Genomic DNA, 9,362 nt, shown 5'->3' with positions numbered 1-9,362 from the left:
TGTTTAAGTTTAATCGTTGTATGCTGTGGGCAGTTTTTATAGTATAGTAGGCCACAATTTTGTAATTATTTTTTCCCTTACAATTTAATAAAAGCCGGCATGTTCCCTTTTATAATTAAAAAACTCCAACTTAGGATACATACACACATAAACACACTAATTTAGGCTCGCTCTCCCCTTTGGCTACCACATGGCAACCCCTCCCTATAGGTGTGTCTATATGTGTGTGTGTGGCCTAGAGTCTGCAACACACACATATATTTCATTTTAAGCTTTTATTTTTAAACATGCATTAAAACCTTTTTTCCAACTAAAAGCAATGCTCACTAAGCCTCACTCATCTGTGTGTGTGCATGCATGTACTAAGCCTCACTCATCTGCCTAGCCCTCACTCACTAAGCTCTCCTTTAAAGAGAATTCCCAACCTTTCCTTAAAGTAGTAATATGTCTCCCTACTAGCAAAGCATTAGAGTTGTTTCCTAGGCACATGGGGACTTGTAGCTAGAGTCGCTAGATTTGTAGCCCTAGTTGCTAGACGTTGTTACAAGCATGTGACCCGTGGCCGTAAGTCACACTATCAGCATTGAATTAAACAGCATGCCCACAAGCAAAACACAAGGTGGAGATGCGTTCAGTTTAATTTATTGGGTGGAATGTTTCAAAGTTATCGTCGTTGATTTAGCACCATATGTCCAGTTTAATTTATTCCTTCGCGTACTGGGTGGAATGTTTCATCGTTGTTTTCGTTGATTTAGCAACAGTTGTAGAAAACGGAAGCAGTAGCCCATGATCTGAATTTCAATAGATTGCGTCACCTATCAGGATCACGAACTCGACTTGGTCCAAAGCAGACCGAAAGGATCACGAACTCGACTTGGTCCAAAGCAGATCGAAAGGCAGACTTTATAAGGAGCACACTTGCGCTGCACTATCACCACGATCTCCCTTCCATTGCGTTCTCAGAAGCTACCTGCATTTCTAACATCCCTCTCCAGCAGCAGCTACACTCCCCACATTTTCGTCTGCATCGCCTGCTGTACCACAGCTATGGCCGCTGAATTCACGTCCACAATCACCACTCTCGCTAGGGCCGCACTGCCCCTCCTCTTCTTGCTCGCTCTTGCTTCTCCCTCCCTCCATGTTGCAGCCACGGACGCCGATCCTCTGCAAGATTTCTGCGTCGCTCTACCCAACCAAGACATCACCATAAACGGCCTTCTTTGCAAGAACGCCAATCAGGTCTCTGCATACGACTTCACTTCTCCCTTGCTGCGTCAGGCAGGTGATGTCAACAACCCGTTGGGCTCCAATGTCACGCTCGCCGACGCCCAAACGTTTCCTGGCCTCAACACTCAGGGTTTGTCCGTCGCTCGCCTCGACTTCGCACCAGGCGGCCTGGTTCCACCTCATGTCCATCCTCGCGCCACCGAAGTTCTCTTCCTGGCTCAGGGAAAATTGGTAGTGGGCTTTGTGGATACCAATAACACTCTCTTCCAGCAGACGCTTTACGCTGGGGACCTCTTTGTCTTCCCCCGGGGGCTGGTTCACTTCCAGCTCAACGCGGATGCGCATAAATCTGCCCTTGCCATATCCGGCTTGAACAGTCAAAATCCGGGGGTATCGCTGTTGGCCACTGCCCTCTTCGCCGCCAAACCTCCTCTTCCTGAGCAAGTGCTGGAGACTACCTTCGGCATCGATAAGCAGGAGGTCTACAGTCTCACAGATAGCGTTGGAAAAACTGCCTGATCGAATTCGTCAATACACTCCTGCTCAAATTGAAATGATCAAGTTGGCTGGGGGCTTGCCATAGTGCCCTGCACAACTAGTCAAATACTCCATCCAAACTAAATAATGCTCTGTGCACTTGTTTGTGCATCAAGCTTAGATTCAATGCTAATGATTCTGTAGTAAATTTAGGAGTGATGTAACTTTATATGCTTAAATGTTCGCTCAACTTCCAACAAATGTTTACACTCTACACTATCTCACTTTTGCTTATTGACGTGACGTTGCGAGTGACATCATTAACTTGAATTGTCTTCTCATAGATTATGATCTACGGTGTCTTGGCTTCTCGGATTGGCTTACGCTTTAGTGGAAAACCATCATATTTAAAAGAAACATTTTGCAAGAGCTTCACATCTATGGGATTTTGGAGTTTCTTTCTTCAAAACACAACATTCATATGTCCTCTAGGGGGCACCACTGTTTAAGGAGAAGTTTTATGTTTCTATATATAGAAACCTTCAACTTTCCTTCCTAAAACTTTTTCATATAGCTTTTCAGGTTTTAAGGTGAAAATATAAGTAAAATTACAAATTTTAAAAATTGCAAACAAATCTCTTATGTAAATTTAAAAACTTATAAGTTCCATTTTGCATAGTGTGCCAGTATTTTGCAAACACTTCACGGGCACCCAAAGTGGGTTCACAAGGCACTCTCATTAGTGACAACTAGAAGCGTGGCCTAAATATATTCCCATGGTGGTTGCAAACATTAATGCCTAGGACTAGAAATGTCCTGGGAATGTTCAAGGACACCTCCCTTCACTACGTCACAAATTCATGTTTCTTACCCTTGCTATGTCGATTGATGTCACTATTGCACTTATTTTTAAAAGCCTTTCTTTTCATCTTGGCATGCCAGTTCCCTATATTATAGGACCCAATATTGGAGTTAGCACCACTTCCCTTTTCATTGGCCTAGCAAAATATTTGCGTCTATGTCCACTAAGCATGGCTACCGGTATGTGTAAATCCACGGTGTGCCTTGCCTTTATGACTTGCAATTGACTATAAGTCCACCACTTCTCTTTTAACCTATAGATCATACTTTGAGAGAAGTAGTATTGCAAAGTGATGGTCATGGCGTCATAGCTTATCTTCTAAGACTTGATGCAATTGCCCTTTGAGAGTTTGAAAGCGATCTATTTCAATGTTTGGCATCCTAATGGATGGAGGGGTTAGTATAAAGCAGCCCTTCTATGTTTGTCATTTGTGTGTGGAGCCCTGATCATTGCCTATCTCTCCATCATTTTCACATGGAGCTCTCCTCCATTGCCTACCTCTCCCTCACGTACGTTTCTTTTGTTTTATGATGGCTACATGCTATTATATGAGCATCATATTGAAGCATGGTATTCCTAGTGTCCCATCCATTGGGCTCCACCATTACCCTCCATTGCAGCTGTAGAGCTTCGATGCCTTATGCTACACCATTACCCTCCATTGCAGCTATAGAGCATTAGTGCCTTAAGCTCTACAATTTTTCAAATTAGGTAATCAACATTCAATCGAGGTTGTAGGTGATACAATGACAGAATTTTTCTTTTTTATGAATGCATCACTCAACACAAATGATCCCACTAAGACCTATGTCATTTCATCTCCTAAATCATATTCTGATGTTGCTACTCCCCTAGCAAATGAAGGTGTGGCTCTGAGGCTATGGAAAGAGTCTAAGTCGATTGTTTCTATGATTCGATGCTTTGTTGATTCCCTTGCCTTTGTCTTTGTAAAATGGGCTGCCTTGCAATCTAAAGTATTGCAATCCATTTGTCTACTCATGATTTCCTGTTTCTTTCATTTTGAACAAGCCTATTTTCTCATCCTGATTCTTACAAAGATGCAATTACATGCTTCCCAAGCTTCATGACCGTTCGAAGGTCGGAAACCTTGATAGGAGTTCACACTTGCACATGCCAATTTGAAATTCATGTAGATACTCTTGGTTGATACTATAAGCAGATTTGGATCATTCAGAGAGCATCTGTAAGTGTTCTTGATGCCGTGGTTAGGGTTAATTTTCTTTTTCAATTTCGTAACTTTCTTGTGTGTTATCTAGCGTAGCATCGGTGAATGTTTTGGACTTTGGGATCTTTTAGAAGTACGTCAAAATTTTCTTTATGTCAAGAAAGTGACTTTCAATGAGCAGATAGACTGAGATTTTGAAGATGTAAGGAAACTGTTCGCTGAGAACTTAGGCCAAAATGTTGGGTCTCGTGTATGTATCCTACGTTTGAGTGTTTTATTTCTTTAAAAGAGCACGTAGGCTTTTATTAAACTACAAGGAAAGGAAAGTATTACGAATTGTGACCAACTACATAGGGCAAACTGCTCGCGGATGCAACTATGTCCAAACATTGCACCTAATGACAATATACATAGTACTATGAAGATCTAACATACACATTCCCACTAGCTTCCTCATGTTAGTTAGGCCCAACCTTCGTTATCCCTAGTAGCACACTCTCCGCCATGGCATGACTGATCTCATTTCTGAGGCTCCAGATACCCATAAAGATGATAGCAATAGAGACCCTTGGGATGTTGTTGTTGATACCTATACTTCAATTTGAGCAAGTATGGGCAAATTATTTCATTAAGGCTGTATCTGATCTAATAACAACACTTACTTCATTAATTTTTGACTTATATGTCTACTCTTGGACTAATCCCAAAAATCCTTCCCAATTGAAAAGTTTACTTTATGAAAATATCATTCGAGAATCAAAAGTTCACTTTTTGGCACTATCATTTCCACATGATAAATTTTGCAATCTGTCTCTATAATGGTGCACTTCTAATGGAAAAACTTTGATTAAATCCTACTTTTGCACTTCTTCTTTTTAACAATCCTATTCATGTTTTAAAAAAAATCATGAGTTATAAATTTAAATCCATGAAAAATCACTTTCAAAATAAGGACTTATTAATATAATTTAATCCAAAATAATGCACTTAAAATTTGATGTAGAAAACTATAACACTCTTGAGGTCCCAAAAAATTTAAAGGTTAAAATAGACAAGAGGCATAGAAGACTCTTTAAATGTGCTCCAAAAATAGTAATAGCTATACTTGCAATTTTACAATGTCATATGTTTACAAGAAATATTGCTCTTCATGAGTCTTTATACACAGGAGTCTGACACGCAACCTTTTCAATAACTCAATTCTACCTTTACAAATGTGTTAAGTACAAATAGGTGACTAGTTTGTTTGAAAGTCCGATTCATTTTCACTTGTTGCCAGTTTGGAGCCCACCAAAGGTCCCTCCCACCAATTTGAGCATCCTAGGCCTTTGATTCATCCACCATCCACCTCCATCCAAGGGCCAAGGTTGACTAATTTCAAAATAAAGGTACCCATGCCAATTCAGTAAATGCTAGGGGACCCTTAGCCCATGGGTTACGTAGTGGATTCACTTGGTCTTAGCTTAATCCATTCCTGATGAGGCCCTTTTGAGACCTCAATTCTCCCCTATTGTGCTCGCATTTTCTCAAGGTCTTTTATCAATTGATAGGTCTTCTTAATTACAACATCAGTGTGTTCCTTCCAAGAGGGCTTCCAATCAGAAAATTTTTGAAACATTTCCTCTTTGTATGCAATAAAAGATTTTAAGCCTTCTATTTCATTTTTAGATTTCTTACTAAATTCTTGCTCGAGACTGAAGTTAAGATACAATTAGGTTCTTTCGGTTCCCATATTGTATCATGAGAATAGTGTTGCCACTGCATCACTAGTTTTTCATCCTTTAAGAAAAAGAGAAAGTAGTGTGGAGCACTATGATGTCCAATCAGGGCATCACCACCTTTTTGTATGAAAGGTATAATAAAGCTCTTCCAATCATACATCCTTTCAACCATGGAGCATTCTGTGCCTTCCTTGCAGCCACCAACTTGCCTTCCACATTTTCTTATCAAATCATCCATCGTCTCCATGTCCTTGTGGTATACAAATTGTGAAAACATGTCAGAGCATGCCCTCTTTACCTATGTGTCTCTCCAATAGACTTAAACACTTTTTTTTTTGTCAAACCTATCGGAAGATGCATTTTAGATAGATGGGGTTGAGGTAAGGAATTTTCATGAATGTAGTCTTTTAAAATTGTTGTTGCCGACACTGTTGAGGCTCTTGTTTTGGGCCTTCCTGTGTTTTTATGAATGTTAAACTTTACTCCATACTTTGCTTTGTTTTCCAAATCCCAGTATATGCCATGTGATAATCGTGTAGTAATGCGATATGCATTATTGCAAATACTTTTTCCATTTATACGAGGCTTTATCTGTTGTTCAAAATTTGGTTTTTTCATATCATTTACCAGAAAACAAGAGAGCCTTGTGAGTAGATATTCATTTCTTTTGCTCCCTCTTCTTTGCCACACCTGTTCTCTACATCCCTTGGTTTCAACTAAGTTAATGGAATGCACACACCTTCGCTTGCAATATGTAGATCGCGTTGCTTTTAGCATAACATCCTCATTGAATACTGTTATTCTCTTTGGTTGCTTTTCTACATCTACCTGGACTCGCTTCTTTTCATGCATATGTATGTCCGTTTCTTCTGTAAGTTTGTACACTTCTTGTTATCAAATTTATTTGTCACTTTATTTTCAGGGGATCTTGCATCCTTATTACAATCAAAGTCAAATACCGAATAGTCTTTTGTTGGTTTCTTTTGTACATCCAAGTTTTTGGAAATTCTACACTTCTCCCTGTTGAATTTATTTGTCACCATGTCTTCATGGGATGTTGCATCGTTTATCTTATCACTGTCAAAGTCAAATACCAAATAGTCCTTTGTTGATCTCATTCTTTGCCCTTTAAATAATCTTCAGACCATTTGAGTCAATATCCATGTCATCCATGTTTGATATACCAACACTTTCAAACTCTTTGCGCTCCTTGACAATGTGTATGAATTCATCCACTCTAGATGAGACATCACTTCTGAAACCTTTTGCTTTATTGGTAGCAATGAACTCATCCACTCTTGACAAGATATCACTTCTATAATTAAGTGCATTGAAATCATCCAAGTTTGAGGACGCAACACAAATGATATATTTATCTTTCTTGACGTGCATGAATTCATCGACTCTAGATAAGACATCGCTTCTGTAGTCTTTTGCCTTCACAGTACCATAGAACTCACCAATGATATCTTTATCTCTCTCGACACATGTGAATTTATCAACTCCCACTACAAGGCACAGGCCCTTTTTAGATGGAAATACCAACCTTTTTTATGCTAAAAAGCTTTTTTTAACGGGTGCAAAAGTCGGTATTTACGTAGCTATAAGTGTCAAAAAAGAACGGTCGCTATATAAATGTCGCTATATCGTGACACGGGTAAATGTCGCTATATAGTGACACTGGTAAACGTTGCTATATAGCGACGATTACCAAAAGCTTTAAAAAACATTAGTGGGGCTAAACAGAGCCACAGAAAGCCCTGCTTTGCCCCACTAATGTTTTTTTTAAGTAATTACAAAAGAATGTTTTTTGTTACGAAATTTCCCTTGTGAAAAGGGTGATACAAAATCGCTCAAATGAGCCAAGCGACAAAAGCATATACACGTCGAAGATATACAACATTGTTTGTTACAAAATTTTTCTTTTAAAAAGGGTGATACAAAATTGCTCAAACGAGCTAACATACAGAAGCATATACATGGGGAAGTATATGAAAACTATTACTAATACTACTACTACTACTGCTCATCCCAATTGTCATCCTCATCCTTGTCCTCATTGTGCTAGCTTGATCCTTGGCCCTTGTGAGCTATGCCTAATCCCTAGCCCTCCTCAAAGTCGTGTAAGCCTAATCCCTCATCACCGCTCACCTCCATTGATGGGACGTTTGAGCTTTGATTCTAAGAGTGAAACCATATTAATAGGAAATTAGATTGGAACTTAAAGAATAAAATAGTTTCAAAAGTGAGATTACAAGTAGTAGTAGATTTATACCATGCGAGCAGCCAAATCAGCCCAATCTAATGTTGCTCCTAGCACCTCCTGCTCAATAAACCACGGCTTTGTTCCTATGTGGAATCTGTGTCTCGTCTCTGTGTCTACGGGAAGGTGACCCATCGTAGCTTTTTGTGGGCGCAATTTATGAGAGTTAGATAAAGTGCATGCAATATGTAGTAAAACAAATAGAACAATACATTAAATGAGAAAAAGTAGACTTACCACGATTGCGTCGAACACCAACCGTCCGCCTACACCAAAGTGCAAAGTACCTATACAGTACTGCCATCTCCTTGTAGCCCTCCTCTGACCCTCGAACAGTTTGGGATGGTCCCCATACTACTTGAAAAACTTCCAGTTAGCTTTGTCTACCTAGTTGGGTTTAGCCTTCCCCTTTGTGATGGAAATATGCAAGGTTGACCTACGATGCTTCAAGAAGACCCCCATGTGCTCTTTCATGTAATCCGAATTGAACTCTCGATTTGGGGGGTTAGGATATTGTCTTTTCAATTCATCGATGAGGGGAGCTTGCAAAATCCACAGTCTTCATTCGCAAGGAAAGAAGCATCTCGACCTTTGGGTAGAAGGATGCTTGTATCCTTCAAATCCTGCCAACCAAAAGAGCCCTGCTTTCCATACAATGCATGAGCTAGTTTGGTTTGTTGGAACCGGACATGCGGGGTTCCTTGTTATTGCAATCGGTTAAACAATGCTCAGTCAATGGCTATGCAAGCAAGCGACATGCATAGAGCCCAAGCAGAGATGCTAGCACATTTAGGAAATAGCACCATTGTTGCAATGCATAACTCTATGTAGGATCTTCAAAGGGAGAACTGGTATCTTTATTATAAAGCCAAAGCATTGTACTTGGAGCGAAACGCATTCAACTTGGAGCGACATAAATTAGAAGAGTCACTCTGTAAGCTAGTTGAGTCCTAAAAAAGCTTGGAAAGATCTATATACAATCAAGTACGATGAGCCATAGAGAAGGAATGAGAGAAGGGAGAAGAACGAGTGCAAAAGATGAAAGCAACACCTTTGAGATTGAAGGAGAGGAAAAGAAGGTACTTACATAACATGGATATATTGGCACCCACTAGTGGTGCTAGAAAGAGGAGAGTCTGGACTACAACGTTGGTTATCAAATGTTCCAATGAGATCACACTATTTTGTGCTTCATGGAAGATGTGATGGGAAGAACAGATGGGGATGATATTGACTATCCATATGCTCTAGCTAGTTTATTCAAGTCAAGCAATGTCATTGGGATACTAAGGGACCCAAGACAGAACCGCCTATGTGTGCAAGTTGTTGAGGAGGTGATGAAGGACTCAAGGATATTATGGATGCAAACGAGATGCTTGTAGCTTGTGATACTGTCGGTGTAAGTCGTGAAGCTTACACATTTGTTTTCAAAATTTTCAAGTCTGTTATTTTGGAAAGTATAAGAAGTCTGTAGTGCCCCTACCCACACCTTGGTCTGTGAGATGTGCATCGCAAGAAACAAACCAATGTGCAAGAGAAATGCTTGGAGGGTACCATTGCATAAGGGGTACAATGAATTGGAAGAGTAAAAAGAAATCTAGCTTGCAAACCTTTGAGATGAATGCT

At 39.9% G+C, this 9,362-nt stretch overlaps 1 pseudogene; it reads left to right on the top strand.

Annotated features, from left to right (window-relative positions):
• Positions 1–949: 949 nt before the first annotated feature.
• Positions 950–1,776, top strand: LOC147887339 (germin-like protein 1-1 pseudogene; annotated as a pseudogene).
• The last annotated feature ends 7,586 nt before the right edge of the window (positions 1,777–9,362 follow it).

Source organism: Dipteris shenzhenensis, chromosome 23 (genome assembly GCF_047967505.1).
Source record: "Dipteris shenzhenensis isolate YYH24624 ecotype China chromosome 23, Dip_SZ_1.0, whole genome shotgun sequence".
Taxonomy (NCBI): Eukaryota; Viridiplantae; Streptophyta; class Polypodiopsida; order Gleicheniales; family Dipteridaceae; genus Dipteris; species Dipteris shenzhenensis.
This window is presented reverse-complemented; position numbering and strand designations above follow the sequence as displayed.